Source organism: Pseudophryne corroboree, chromosome 4, assembly GCF_028390025.1.
Source record: "Pseudophryne corroboree isolate aPseCor3 chromosome 4, aPseCor3.hap2, whole genome shotgun sequence".
Lineage (NCBI taxonomy): Eukaryota > Metazoa > Chordata > Amphibia > Anura > Myobatrachidae > Pseudophryne > Pseudophryne corroboree.
The window spans coordinates 317,017,274-317,034,153 of record NC_086447.1 but is presented as its reverse complement, the minus strand read 5'-3'; positions in this window follow the sequence as shown (position 1 = coordinate 317,034,153).

Below are 16,880 nucleotides of genomic sequence, written 5' to 3'. Positions count from 1 at the left end.
AGGCATCACAACCGACACAATTGGACTCTCCTTGTGGATTTGTGATTTTGAAGAACGCACAGTTCTTTGCTGTGCTTTTGCCAGCTTAAGTCTTTTCATTTTTCTAGCGAGAGGCTGAGTGCTACCATCCTCATGTGAAGCTGAACCACAAGCCATGAACATAGGCCAGGGCCTCAGCCGTTCCTTGCCACTCCGTGTGGTAAATGGCATATTGGCAAGTTTACGCTTCTCCTCCGACGATTTTATTTTAGATTTTTGAGTCCTTTTTTTACTGATATTTTGTGTTTTGGATTTTACATGCTCTGTACTATGACATTGGGCATCGGCCTTGGCAGACGACGTTGATGGAATTTCATCGTCTCGGCCATGACTAGTGGCAGCAGCTTCAGCACGAGGTGGAAGTGGATCTTGATCTTTCCCTATTTTTGGAACCTCAACATTTTTGTTCTCCATATTTTAATAGGCACAACTAAAAGGCACCTCAGGTAAACAATGGAGATGGATGGATACTAGTATACTTATGGATGACGAGTGACTGACGACACAGAGGTAGCTACAGCCGTGGACTACCGTACTGCGTCTGCTAGTATAGAGATGATAATGATATAAAAAATATATATATATATCACTACTGCAGGTATATATAATATAATGACGGACCTGCTGGACACTGTCAGCAGACTCCTAAACTACTAGTATGAAGAAGATAGAAAAAAAAACCCCACCACAGGTAGGTATACAATTATGGACGAGCACTGACTACACAGAGGTAGCTACAGCCGTGGACTACCGTACTGCGTCTGCTAGTATAGAGATGATAATGATATAAAAAATATATTTATATCACTACTGCAGGTATATATAATATAATGACGGACCTGCTGGACACTGTCAGCAGACTCCTAAACTACTAGTATGAAGAAGATAGAAAAAAAAACCCCACCACAGGTAGGTATACAATTATGGACGAGCACTGACGACACAGAGGTAGCCACAGCCGTGGACTACCGTACTGCGTCTGCTAATATAGAGATGATAAAGATGATAGAGATGAACAAAAAAAATATAACACTACTGCAGGTAAATATTTATATAATATAATGAATGACGGACCTGCTGGACACTGTCAGCAGAATGCGTTTATAGAATTAAAAAAAAAACACCACAGGAGTGTAACTTTTTCAGGCAGACAATATACTGGTGGTCACTGGTCAGTCACACTGGCAGCAAAAGTGTGCACTGTACTCCTGCTATAACTGCACCCCAGTCTCCCCCACAATTCAGCTGTGTGAGCAGTGAGCACTCAGCACAGTCAGATATACATAGATATATCATGCAGCACACTGAGGCTGAGCACAGATATGGTATGGAGCGTTTTTTTCAGGCAGAGAACGGATTAAAAAAAACTAGCAAAACTCTGCACTGACTGTACTCCTCCTAATAACAGCTCTCCCCAATCCTCCCCACAGTAAGCTAAGCAGCAATCAGATCAACTAACTACTAACAGTAACTATAAACGGAGAGGACGCCAGCCACGTCCTCTCCCTATCAATCTCAATGCACGTGTGAAAATGGCGGCGACGCGCGGCTCCTTATATAGAATCCGAGTCTCGCGATAGAATACGAGCCTCGCGAGAATCCGACAGCGGGATGATGACGTTCGGGCGCGCTCGGGTTAGCCGAGCAAGGCGGGAAGATCAGAGTCTGCCTCGGACCCGTGTAAAAAGGCTGAAGTTCGGGGGGGTTCGGATTCCGAGGAACCGAACCCGCTCATCTTTAGTCGTCAGTGCTCGTCCATAATTGTATACCTACCTGTGGTGGGGGTTTTTTTTCTATCTTCTTCATACCAGTAGTTTAGGAGTCTGCTGACAGTGTCCAGCAGGTCCGTCATTATATATACCTGCAGTAGTGATATATATATATATTTTTTATATCATTATTATCTCTATACTAGCAGACGCAGTACGGTAGTCCACGGCTGTAGCTACCTCTGTGTCGTCAGTCATTCGTCATCCATAAGTATACTAGTATCCATCCATCTCCATTGTGTACCTGAGGTGCCTTTTAGTTGTGCCTATTAAAATATGGAGAACAAAAATGTTGAGGTTCCAAAAATAGGGAAAGATCAAGATCCACTTCCACCTCGTGCTGAAGCTGCTGCCACTAGTCATGGCCGAGACGATGAAATTCCATCAACGTCGTCTGCCAAGGCCGATGCCCAATGTCATAGTACAGAGCATGTAAAATCCAAAACACAAAATATCAGTAAAAAAAGGACTCAAAAATCTAAAATAAAATCGTCGGAGGAGAAGCGTAAACTTGCCAATATGCCATTTACCACATGGAGTGGCAAGGAACGGCTGAGGCCCTGGCCTATGTTCATGGCTAGTGGTTCAGCTTCACATGAGGATGGAAGCACTCAGCCTCTCGCTAGAAAAATGAAAAGACTTAAGCTGGCAAAAGCACAGCAAAGAACTGTGCGTTCTTCGAAATCACAAATCCACAAGGAGAGTCCAATTGTGTCGGTTGCGATGCCTGACCTTCCCAACACTGGACGTGAAGAGCATGCGCCTTCCACCATTTGCACGCCCCCTGCAAGTGCTGGAAGGAGCACCCGCAGTCCAGTTCCTGATAGTCAGATTGAAAATGTCAGTGTTGAAGTACACCAGGATGAGGAGGATATGGGTGTTGCTGGCGCTGGGGAGGAAATTGACAAGGAGGATTCTGATGGTGAGGTGGTTTGTTTAAGTCAGGCACCCGGGGAGACACCTGTTGTCCGTGGGAGGAATATGGCCATTGACATGCCTGGTGAAAATACCAAAACAATCAGCTCTTCGGTGTGGAAGTATTTCAACAGAAATGCGGACAACAGGTGTCAAGCCGTGTGTTGCCTTTGTCAAGCTGTAATAAGTAGGGGTAAGGACGTTAACCACCTCGGAACATCCTCCCTTATATGTCACCTGCAGCGCATTCATCATAAGTCAGTGACAAGTTCAAAAACTTTGGGCGACAGCGGAAGCAGTCCACTGACCAGTAAATCCCTTCCTCTTGTAACCAAGCTCACGCAAACCACCCCACCAACTCCCTCAGTGTCAATTTCCTCCTTCCCCAGGAATGCCAATAGTCCTGCAGGCCATGTCACTGGCAATTCTGACGAGTCCTCTCCTGCCTGGGATTCCTCCGATGCATCCTTGCGTGTAACGCCTACTGCTGCTGGCGCTGCTGTTGTTGCTGCTGGGAGTCGATGGTCATCCCAGAGGGGAAGTCGTAAGACGACTTTTACTACTTCCACCAAGCAATTGACTGTCCAACAGTCCTTTGCGAGGAAGATGAAATATCACAGCAGTCATCCTGCTGCAAAGCAGATAACTGAGGCCTTGGCATCCTGGGCGGTGAGAAATGTGGTTCCGGTATCCATCATTACTGCAGAGCCAACTATAGACTTGATTGAGGTACTGTGTCCCCGGTACCAAATACCATCTAGGTTCCATTTCTCTAGGCAGGCGATACCGAAAATGTACACAGACCTCAGAAAAAGACTCACCAGTGTCCTAAAAAATGCAGTTGTACCCAATGTCCACTTAACCACGGACATGTGGAGCAGGGCAGACTCAGGACTATATGACTGTGACAGCCCACTGGGTAGATGTATTGACTCCCGCCGCAAGAACAGCAGCGGCGGCACCAGTAGCAGCATCTCGCAAACGCCAACTCTTTCCTAGGCAGGCTACGCTTTGTATCACCGCTTTCCAGAATACGCACACAGCTAAAAACCTCTTACGGCAACTGAGGAAGATCATCGCAGAATGGCTTTCCCCAATTGGACTCTCCTGTGGATTTGTGGCATCGGACAACGCCAGCAATATTGTGTGTGCATTAAATATGGGCAAATTCCAGCACATCCCATGTTTTGCACATACCTTGAATTTGGTGGTGCAGAATTATTTAAAAAAACGAGAGGGGCGTGCAAGAGATGCTGTCGGAGGCCAGAAGAATTGTGGGACACTTTCGGCGTACAGGCACCACGTACAGAAGACTGGAGCAACACCAAAAACGCCTGAACCTGCCCTGCCATCATCTGAAGCAAGAAGTGGTAACGAGGTGGAATTCAACCCTCTATATGCTTCAGAGGTTGGAGGAGCAGCAAAAGGCCAGTCAAGCCTATACAACTGAGCACGATATAGGAGGTGGAATGCACCTGTCTCAAGCGCAGTGGAGAATGATTTCAACGTTGTGCAAGGTTCTGCAACCTTTTGAACTTGCCACACGTGAAGTCAGTTCAGACACTGCCAGCCTGAGTCAGGTCATTCCCCTCATCAGGCTTTTGCAGAAGAAGCTGGAGACATTGAAGGAGGAGCTAACACAGAGCGATTACGCTAGGCATGTGGGACTTGAGGATGGAGCCCTTAATTCGCTTAACAAGGATTCACGGGTGGTCAATCTGTTGAAATCAGAGCACTACATTTTGGCAACCGTGCTCGATCCTAGATTTAAAACCTACCTTGGATCTCTTTCCGGCAGACACAAGTCTGCAGGGGTTCAAAGAACTGCTGGTGACAAAATTGTCAAGTCAAGCGGAACGCGACCTGTCAACATCTCCTCCTTCACATTCTCCCGCAACTGGGGGTGCGAGGAAAAGGCTCAGAATTCCGAGCCCACCCGCTGGCGGTGATGCAGGGCAGTCTGGAGCGACTGCTGATGCTGACATCTGGTCCGGACTGAAGGACCTGCCAACGATTACGGACATGTCGTCTACTGTCACTGCATATAATTCTCTCCCCATTGAAAGAATGGTGGAGGATTATATGAGTGACCGCATCCAAGTAGGCAGGTCAGACAGTCCGTACGTATACTGGCAGGAAAAAGAGGCAATTTGGAGGCCCTTGCACAAACTGGCTTTATTCTACCTAAGTTGCCCTCCCACAAGTGTGTACTCCGAAAGAGTGTTTAGTGCCGCCGCTCACCTTGTCAGCAATCGGCGTACGAGGTTACTTCCAGAAAATGTGGAGAAGATGATGTTCATTAAAATGAATTATAATCAATTCCTCCATGGAGACATTCACCAGCAGCAATTGCCTCCACAAAGTACACAGGGAGCTGTGATGGTGGATTCCAGTGGGGACGAATTGATAATCTGTGAGGAGGGGGATGTACACGGTGATGAATCGGAGGATGATGATGAGGTGGACATCTTGCCTCTGTAGAGCCAGTTTGTGCAAGGAGAGATTAATTGCTTCTTTTTTGGTGGGGGTCCAAACCAACCCGTCATTTCAGTCACAGTCGTGTGGCAGACCCTGTCACTGAAATGATGGGTTGGTTAAAGTGTGCATGTCCTGTTTATACAACATAAGGGTGGGTGGGAGGGCCCAAGGACAATTCCATCTTGCACCTCTTTTTTTTTTTCTTTCATTTTTCTTTGCGTCATGTGCTGTTTGGGGAGTGTTTTTTGGAAGGGCCATCCTGCGTGACACTGCAGTGCCACTCCTAGATGGGCCAGGTGTTTGTGTCGGCCACTTGGATCACTTAGCTTAGTCATCCAGCGACCTCAGTGCAAATTTTAGGACTAAAAATAATATTGTGAGGTGTGAGGTGTTCAGAATAGACTGAAAATGAGTGGAAATTATGGTTATTGAGGTTAATAATACTTTGGGATCAAAATGACCCCCAAATTCTATGATTTAAGCTGTTTTTTAGGTTTTTTTTGAAAAAAACACCCGAATCCAAAACACACCCGAATCCGACAAAAAAATTCGGTGAGGTTTTGCCAAAATGCGTTCGAACCCAAAACACGGCCACGGAACCGAAACCAAAACACAAAACCCGAAAAATTTCCGGTGCACATCTCTACTGACGACACAGAGGTAGCTACAGCCGTGGACTACCGTACTGCGTCTGCTAGTATAGAGATGATAATGATATATATATATATATATATTTTTTTTTTTTTATATCACTACTGCAGGTATATATAATATAATGACGGACCTGCTGGATACTGTCAGCAGACTCCTAAACTACTAGTATGAAGAAGATAGAAACAAAAACCCCACCACAGGTAGGTATACAATTATGGACGAGCACTGACGACACAGAGGTAGCTACAGCCGTGGACTACCGTACTGCTTCTGCTAGTATAGAGATGATAATGATATAAAAAATATATATATATCACTACTGCAGGTATATATAATATAATATAATGACGGACCTGCTGGACACTGTCAGCAGACTCCTAAACTACTAGTATGAAGAAGATAGAAAAAAAACCCCACCACAGGTAGGTATACAATTATGGACGAGCACTGACGACACAGAGGTAGCTACAGCCGTGGACTACCGTACTGCGTCTGCTAGTATAGAGATGATAATGATATAAAAAATATATATATATCACTACTGCAGGTATATATAATATAATGACGGACCTGCTGGACACTGTCAGCAGACTCCTAAACTACTAGTATGAAGAAGATAGAAAAAAAAACCCCACCACAGGTAGGTATACAATTATGGACAAGCACTGACGACAGAGATAGCTACAGCCGTGGACTACCGTACTGCGTCTGCTAATATAGAGATGATAAAGATGATAGAGATGAACAAAAAATATATAACACTACTGCAGGTAAATATTTATATAATATAATGAATGACGGACCTGCTGGACACTGTCAGCAGAATGCGTTTATAGAATAAAAAAAAAAAACACCACAGGAGTGTTTAACTTTTTCAGGCAGACAATATACTGGTGGTCACTGGTCAGTCACACTGGCAGCAAAAGTGTGCACTGTACTCCTGCTATAACTGCACCCCAGTCTCCCCCACAATTCAGCTGTGTGAGCAGTGAGCACTCAGCACAGTCAGATATACATAGATATATCATGCAGCACACTGAGGCTGAGCACAGATATGGTATGGAGCGTTTTTTTCAGGCAGAGAACGGATTAAAAAAAACTAGCAAAACTCTGCACTGACTGTACACCTCCTAATAACACCTCTCCCCAATCCTCCCCACAATAAGCTAAGCAGCAATCAGATCAACTAACTACTAACAGTAACTATAAACGGAGGGGACGCCAGCCACGTCCTCTCCCTATCAATCTCAATGCACGTGTGAAAATGGCGGCGACGCGCGGCTCCTTATATAGAATCCGAGTCTCGCGATAGAATACGAGCCTCGCGAGAATCCGACAGCGGGATGATGATGTTCGGGCGCGCTCGGGTTAGCCGAGCAAGGCGGGAAGATCCGAGTCTGCCTCGGACCCGTGTAAAAAGGCTGAAGTTCGGGGGGGGGTTCGGATTCCGAGGAACCGAACCCGCTCATCTCTAGTCCCAACGCGCTGCATTACAGGGAAGAAGATGCACTCAATAAACTACAGCTTCCAGGAGGCCTTAGTGGCAGAATGCTTCGGCGCTAAGGGCTGCTGGGAGCTGTAGTTTATTTAGTTTAATTCCATTTAATACGGCACGTTGGGACACCGCTGCTAACAATAGTGACTGGCTGGCAAAACTGACTGACTCGCTGAATCAATGTAAAAGGTGAGAGTGCTGTACAGTGTCAGTCACACTGCACACCCACTGCACTGCACAGCACTGTCACCTTCTACATTGATTCAATGTCCAGACATTACCCTCCACAATATCACCCACTCTATTTGTTACATTAGCCATCTTGGGGCTTCCAGGTCGCCAGCCCAGGTGATGTGTTGCGGAGTCAGGGCCTCTGGGGATTTGGGCGCGACTGTGGTGGGGAGGCACTTCTGTGACATCACGTGCAGAGGAGGTTCCGGGGCTCAGAGAGTATGCGGAACAGGGAGGGCTATGAAAGCCTTCCGCTGCTCCGTTTTCATACATATCTATGCCGATGGCTGCATCAGCTTTTGTTCCACCTGCACCGTGGCTAGGGAGTAGGGATTGTTGATGCTGGAGGGGGCAGGCAGACTGGCAGCAAGACATAGGGAGAAAAAAAATTATGCAGCATCCTATCTACAGCGCAGAGACTTGCTGCACATGCAGTGGCATACCCTCCAACTGTACCTTTTTGGCAGGTGCAGTACCTTTTTTTTATGGTCTGTACTGATTTTTGGCTCTCCAACCTTCCATTGAAAGTATAGAAAAAGGGGCGTTGCCACGCCACTTTACCCATGGACACGCCCCCTTTTCGAATTTGTACAGATTTTTATGTGTAAATTGTTGGAGGGTATGTTGCTGCAGATGCAGTGGGCCTATTTTGGGATGTGGACCTGGAGCTGCAGCTCCATCAGCACCATTGTTAATCCTGCTCTGGGAACACACAGCAGCCAAAGGGCGGAGCCTCCCATTGGATGTAACCAGTGTGGGAGGGTGTTTCTCGCCCAATCAACTGTGGACTGGGTGTGATAAACCTGCTGATAACACAATGAGAACTCCTAGCCACACCCAGCATTATACATACAGTAACTCTGATCTATTATATAGGAGATATATATATACACTGCTCAAAAAAATAAAGGGAACACTTAAACAACACAATGTAACTCCAAGTCAATCACACTTCTGTGAAATCAAACTGTCCACTTAGGAAGCAACACTGATTGACAATCAATTTCACATGTTGTTGTGCAAATGGAATAGACAACAGGTGGAAATTATAGGCAATTAGCAAGACACCCCCAATAAAGGAGTTGTTCTGCAGTTGGTGACCACAGACCACTTCTCAGCTCCTATGCTTTCTGGCTGATGTTTTGGTCACTTTTGAAAGCTGGCGGTGCTTTCACTCTAGTGGTAGCATGAGACGGAGTCTACAACCCATACAAGTGGCTCAGGTAGTGTAGCTCATCCAAGATGGCACATCAATGCGAGATGTGGCAAGAAGGTTTGCTGTGTCTGTCAGCGTAGTGTCCAGAGCATGGAGGCGCTACCAGGAGACAGGCCAGTACATCAGGAGACGTGCAGGAGGCCGTAGGAGGGCAACAACCCAGCAGCAGGACCGCTACCTCCGCCTTTGTGCAAGGAGGAACAGGAGGAGCACTGCCAGAGCCCTGCAAAATGACCTCCAGCAAGCCACAAATGTGCATGTGTCTACTCAAACGATCAGAAACAGACTCCATGAAGGTGGTATGAGGGCCCGACGTCCACAGGTGGGGCTTGTGCTTACAGCCCAACACCGTGCAGGACGTTTGGCATTTGCCAGAGAACACCAAGATTGGCAAATTCGCCACTGGCGCCCTGTACTCTTCACAGGTGAAAGCAGGTTCTCACTGAGCACATGTGACAGACGTGACAGAGTCTGGAGACGCCAAGGAGAACGTTCTGCTGCCTGCAACATCCTCCAGCATGACCGGTTTGGCAGTGGGTCAGTAATGGTGTGGGGTGGAATTTCTTTGGGGGGCTGCACAGCCCTCCATGTGCTCGCCAGAGGTAGCCTGACTGCCATTAGGTACCGAGATGAGATCCTCAGACCCCTTGTGAGACCATATGCTGGTGCGGTTGGCCCTGGGTTCCTCCTAATGCAAGACAATGCTAGATCTCATGTGGCTGGAGTGTGTCAGCAGTTCCTGCAAGATGAAGGCATTGATGCTATGGACTGGCCCGCCCGTTTCCCAGACCTGAATCCAATTGAGCACATCTGGGACATCATGTCTCGCTCCATCCACCATAGCCACGTTGCACCACAGACTGTCCAGGAGTTGGCAGATGCTTTAGTCCAGGTCTGGTAGGAGATCCCTCAGGAGACCATCTGCCACCTCATCAGGAGCATGCCCAGGCGTTGTAGGGAGGTCATACAGGCACGTGGAGGCCACACACACTACTGAGTCTCATTTTGACTTGTTTTAAGGACTTTACATCAAAGTTGGATCAGCCTGTAGTGTGTTTTTCCACTTTCATTTTGAGTGTGACTCCAAATCCAGATCTCCATGGGTTAATAAATTTGATTTCCATTGATAATTTTTGTGTGATTTTGTTGTCAGCACATTCAACTATGTAAAGAACAAAGTATTTAATAAGAATATTTCATTCATTCAAATCTAGGATGTGTTGTTTAAGTGTTCCCTTTATTTTTTTGAGCAGTGTATGTGTGTATATATATATATATATATTATACCCAGCAGATGACACTCAATGGACGTTCAATGATTGGCACAGACACAGTCTTTAATATAGACGTTTCGGGTTAATGTGTATCCTGATGACGGGCTGAAATAAACCCAAAATGTCGATATTAAGGACAGTGCCTGTGCCAATCATTGAATGTCCATTGAGTGCTCTCCGCCAGGTATATTTGTATGCTTTTCTTTCATGCAGCACCATGGCAAGATAATCTATTGTCCTTATGTGAGTGCCGACCATGGGAAATTTTATATATATATATATATATATATATATATATATTCCTCGCTGCAGTCCGGCACTCTCACTCTACCTGGGTACTGGCTCGGGTGCCTTCCTCAAGGAGTATGCTTCCTTATATAACCACAAAAAGGAGGCGGTACTCAGAGTCTCAATAAATCAGTGAAGAAATGACCCGTGTTTATTTCAACGTTTCGGGGGCCGTTCCCCCGTCTTCAGGAAACACAATACAAGCATGGCACACACAGAAAAAACCTTAAATAACTCACCCCTCCATGAAACGCCAGCCTCCGGTGCGAAGGCGCCGCCCGCGGCTCCGGGTCCCGAACTTCCGGTCACGTCTCTCCCCTGTCACAGGAAGCTGCGTCACCACGAAGCCCGGCGGCGCACTGCAGCGGCTGTTGGCATGGAAACATGTAATTAACTCCATGGTACCAATCTAAACAAATGTGCTGTAAAACATCCAACATTAAGACAATATAGGACCTGCTGGCGCATCGCTGGCAGGACTGATCAATTTGAAGTGCAAAAACTGATGTTTATAAAAATCTACAGTGTATTAAATACCATATATTGTGACTTGTAAGACACGCTCGGTATCGCTACCCAAGTGTGAAGCATAGTGTAATAAAAAAAAAAAGACTGTATTATCACTTAAACATGCAAGTAACTATCAAAACTTAAAAATTGGAAAATAAATATACATCTCCCATTATAATAGATACTAGATATATAGAGCTAGATATGTAAAGCTGCCATATCTAGCTGTACGCTGTGGGGCATAGTCAAATCCTACACAAAACAGCTCTATTGGGTTTTCCAAATGGCTCCTCCTGTGCTATCGATCTACGAGTGGAAATCCTATACTAAAGGAAGCAACTCAAGCCTAGATTATCGTTCAAACCCCTGGGGTTGATGGTATCTAGCTTATAGATCCAACGTGATTCCAATTGTACGAGCTTTTTTGCCCTGTTCCCCCCCCCCCCCCCCCCCGGAGGGAGGTTTGAACCTGGTCTATAATTTTGTAACGTAAGGAGGCCAGTGGGTGTCTAGTGAGGGCAAAATGGCGGGCCACGGGTTGCTCACTACTTCCCGATTGCAGTGCTGCCCGGATGGCCGATCTATGTTGGGCCATCCTTTCCTCTAACTGGCATTGTGTTTTTCCTATGTAGTAAGAGCTACAAGGACAAATCAATACGTAAATTACAAAAATAGAACTGTATGTTAGTGGCCATCTGATAGGGATCTTTTTCCCAGTATGGGGATGTGATATGTAATTCCTTGTCAGCATAAAGCTGCAGGTCGTACATCCGAGACACTTATAGCATCCCAGCTTACGACTAAGAAAATTTGTGACAGTCGGTGTACTTTTAAACCCCGTGACATCGCTTTTAACTAGCAGGTCCTTTAAATTTGCACTACGGGTGTAGCATGGCAGAATTTTTTTGTGATGTAAGGTAGGTAAGCTGGGGTCAGATGCCACCATCGGCCACATTTGTTTCATCTGTTTACATGTTCTTTGACTGGCTGTGTTAAATTAATTAATCCATGGCACCCTTTTGTCAGAATATTTGGCTGTCTGACTTTGAAGTAGTTCCAGCCTACTTCTAGACAATGCCTTCTTCCTGGCAGTCTGCACAAGCTTAAGAGGGTATCCTCTCTGTAGGAATTTATCGGTCATGCGATTCAGTTGTAACTCCAACTCCTCGGGTTCACTAGTAATCCTGCGAACCCTGAAGAATTGGGAAAATGGTAATCCCCTAACTGTCGCTGGGGGGTGAAAGCTATCAAACCGCAACAGAGTGTTGCGGTCTGTGGGCTTTGTGTAGATGGATGTTTGGATGTTACCTTCCTTGACCATAATTTTAACATCCAGGAAGCATATTTCTCGTGTGTTAGTAACCAGAGTAAGCTTAACCGGACTGTCTGAGAGGTTGTGTCAATCAATCAGAGATGTCAAGACCTCCGGGTCCCCGTTCCAAAACAGCAAGATATATTATATACCTATAATATAATCTGACCTGTGTGGAGATGGCCATGTTCATAAAGAACAGCTGTCTCTCGACCTCCCACATGTAAGCATTTGCTAGAGACTGTCACTGCTGACCCCATAGCACACCCGGAGATTTGTTTAAAGAACCACCCATTAAACAGGAAATAATTTCTCGTTAATGTAAACTCTAGTAACTGCAAGAACAAGTCAACATCTGGATCCTCATAGGCCATATTATGCAGAATTAAATGCTTCACAGCCATAATACCAGCCTGGTGGGGAATACAAGTGTACAAACTTGTTACATCAAGGGTTGCCATAGTCATCCCTGTTGGCACTCCATCCATAGACAACAACTTATTTAAAAGCATATTGGTATCTTTAAGGTGTGAAAATGTGGCCTGCACACATGGCTGCAGGAAAGCATCAAGAAAAATCGATATCGGCTCGCAAAGAGAACCCCTTGCCGAAATAATCGGTCGACCAGGGGGATTCCTTGCGTCCTTATGGATTTTTGGGATGATATAAAAAACAGGAACAACCGGGTGTGAGCAGGTCAATTTGCTATAGACTTCAGCTGAGATAAACCCCCTACTCTTGGCCTCCACCAGTATGGAGTCGAGTTCAGCCTTAAATGCCATGGTGGGGTCACCATCCAATGCAGCGTATGTATCACTATCAGAAAGTAGCCGGTCACATTCCATAATGTAATCTGTGGTGTTCATAACCACTATGGCACCCCCTTTGTCCGCTCCCCTAATGATGATGTCCTGTCTGTCCCGTAGGGACCTCAGAGCAAGGTTTTCCTCTTTAGTAAGATTTTTAAACACCACTGGTGGTGATTCGTCCTGTAAAGAATCCATCATGCGGACAAACGTCCTGATTGAGGGGTGGTATGACACTGGATCAAATTGAGAAGATTGTCCCAATTTCCTAATCTGAGGCTTCAAGCCACTATCTGCAGGTTTCTCCAAGGCTTTACCAAAATGTTCTTTTAGTTTCAATGTCCTATGGAATTTATACGTCTCAACCTTCCAACCAAATTTGCTGGGTGAATTGGTGGGAATGTATGAGAGACCCTTACTGAGCACAGATGCCTCTGCTGGAGATAGTGGCGAGGCTGACAAATTGAAAATTAAGTCCGAGTCGACCGGGGGGGACTTCCTCCCCGTCTGCCTACTCGACTGGCCGTCCCGCCTTGTGGGCTTTTTCTCTTTCCAGAGGCAACTGCCCGGGTGATAACCCCTAAAGGGGCCCCTCTGGAAGTGGAGGCTACTTCTGATGAGGCTGTGTCATTGGTGTCGCTGGCTGATGTGCTATGTTGATGTCTAGGCGGTCTGCGTCGACGTCCCCTGTTGGGGCGTGTGCCTCCCTGGTTACTGGCATTATTGGATAACCATGTATATACGCGGTGCTGTTCATAGTCAGCCTGCACCTTGCGCAATTTTTCTTTTTTATATTTGGTCAGCTCAATTCTGTACGCATCTACTTGAGACTTCAATTTTTCCAGCCAGTTAGTTGACTTATCATCCGCCAATGTACGTAGATGTTGTTCTTCAAATTTCTGTAATTTCTCTTTGGTGAGGTTAACCTCACGGGTGGACACCTCGATGACGAGCAGCATCAGGTCCATTGCACATTTGTTAAGGACCGAGATCCAGCGTTTACAGAATAAGGCATTATACCGCCCAATCGTGGGGGTATTCTGTATGCGGAATCCCCGTGGGATCTGCTTGTTTCTGAAATAATCAGACAAGGTCCAAGGTCCTCCCATGGTACATAAAATCAATATCACGCTTGCGTAACTTAAAGAGCTCACGAAACAGCTCTTCATTCGTTGCCATAGTGTCCTCCTCACCCATGGGTTCTTTGATAAGTATCTGCTCAGCTTCTATATCTGAAAAGCTTAGCGTGTCATAGTTTTCACACTTTAGCACATAGGTTAAAGGGTCGCCTGGATCGACTTCCATGGTAGCCATATTAAGCCCCAATTGCTGCACAGTTCCAGCAGCGTATGTAGCTGCTCTGGCTAGATAATACTTGCACGTTACAAATATCAAATGCAGTCTCTTGTTCCCAAGCCCCTGTGCAGTGTGGATGGCTGTATTCCTGAACGGAATAAGTATTCAAGTAAAAGGGGGAGGTGCCTTGACTGAAATGGGTCCGCTGAGTCACTCGACGCAGAATCCCACATATGTATTCCTCGCTGCAGTCCGGCACTCTCACTCCACCTTGGTACTGGCTCGGGTGCCTTCCTCAAGGAGTATGCTTCCTTATATAACCAGAAAAAGAAGGCGGCACTCAGAGTCTCAATAAATCAGTGAAGAAATGACCCGTGTTTATTTCAACGTTTCGGGGGTCGTGCCCCCGTCTTCAGGAAACACAATACAAGCGTGACACACAGTGAAAAAACCTTATATAACTCACCCCTCCATGGAACGCCAGCCTCCGGTGCGAAGGCGCCGGCCGCGGCTCTGGGTCCCGAACTTCCGGTCACGTCTCTCCCCTGTCACAGGAAGCTGCGTCAGTCACCACGCAGCCCGGCGGCGCCCTGCAGCGGCTGTTGGCATGGAAACATGTCATTAACTCCATGGTACCAATCTAAACAAATGTGCTGTAAAACATCCAACATTAAGACAATATAGGACCTGCTGGCGCATCGCTGGCAGGACTGGTCAATTTGTAGTGCAAAAACTGATGTTTATAAAAATCTACAGTGTATTAAATACCATATATTGTGACTTGTAAGACACGCTCGGTATCGCTACCCAAGTGTGAAGCATAGTGTAATAAAAAAAAAAAAGACTGTATTATCACTTAAACATGCAAGTAACTATTAGTGATGAGCGGGTTCGGTTCCTCGGAAACCGAACCCCCCCGAACTTCACCCATTTTACACGGGTCCGAGGCATACTCGGATTCTCCCGTATAGCTCAGTTAATCCGAGCGCGCCCGAACGTCATCATCCCGCTGTCGGATTCTCGCGAGATTCGAATTCTACATAAGGAGCCGCGCTTCGCCGCCATTTTCACTCGTGCATTGGAAATGTTAGGGAGAGGACGTGGCTGGCGTCCTCTCCGTTTATTAATGTTGCTGCAAATATTTGTGCTAGTTGCTTAATTGTGGGGACTGGGGAGCAGCTGTATTATATAGGAGGAGTACAGTGCAGAGTTTTGCTGATCAGTGACCACCAGTTTTATCCGTTCTCTGCCTGAAAAATGCTCCATATCTGTGCTCAGTGTGCTGCATATATCTGTGCTCACACTGCTTTATTGTGGGGACTGGGGACCAGCAGTATTATATAGGAGGAGTACAGTGCAGAGTTTTGCTGACCAGTGACCACCAGTATTATACGTTGTCTGCCTGAAAAACGCTCCATATCTGTGCTCAGTGTGCTGCATATATCTGTGCTCACACTGCTTTATTGTGGGGACTGGGGACCAGCAGTATTATATAGGAGGAGTACAGTGCAGAGTTTTGCTGACAGTGACCACCAGTATATATAGCAGTACGGTACGGAAGGCCACTGCTCTACCTACCTCTGTGTCGTCAAGTATACTATCCATCTAGATTCTATACCTGTGGTGCATTTTAGTTTTGCAGTTTGCTGACAGTGACCACCAGTATATATAGCAGTACGGTACGGAAGGCCACTGCTCTACCTACCTCTGTGTCGTCAAGTATACTATCCATCTAGATTCTATACCTGTGGTGCATTTTAGTTTTGCAGTTTGCTGACAGTGACCACCAGTATATATAGCAGCACGGTACGGAAGGCCACTATTCTACCTACCTCTGTGTTGTCAAGTATACTATCCATCTAGATTCTATACCTGTGGTGCATTTTAGTTTTGCAGTTTGCTGACAGTGACCACCAGTATATATAGCAGTACGGTACGGAAGGCCACTGCTCTACCTACCTCTGTGTCGTCAAGTATACTATCCATCTAGATTCTATACCTGTGGTGCATTTTAGTTTTGCAGTTTGCTGACAGTGACCACCAGTATATATAGCAGCATGGTACGGAAGGCCACTGCTCTACCTACCTCTGTGTCGTCAAGTATACTATCCATCTAGATTCTATACCTGTGGTGCATTTTAGTTTTGCAGTTTGCTGACAGTGACCACCAGTATATATAGCAGTACGGTACGGAAGGCCACTGCTCTACCTACCTCTGTGTCGTCAAGTATAGTATCCATCTAGATTCTATACCTGTGGTGCATTTTAGTTTTGCAGTTTGCTGATAGTGACCACCAGTATATATAGCAGTACGGTACGGAAGGCCACTGCTCTACCTACCTCTGTGTCGTCAAGTATACTATCCATCTAGATTCTATACCTGTGGTGCATTTTAGTTTTGCAGTTTGCTGACAGTGACCACCAGTATATATAGCAGTACGGTACGGAAGGCCACTGCTCTACCTACCTCTGTGTCGTCAAGTATATTATCCATCTAGATTCTATACCTGTGGTGCATTTTAGTTGTGCGCAGTATATATAGTAGTAGGCCATTGCTATTGATACTGGCATATAATTCCACACATTAAAAAATGAAG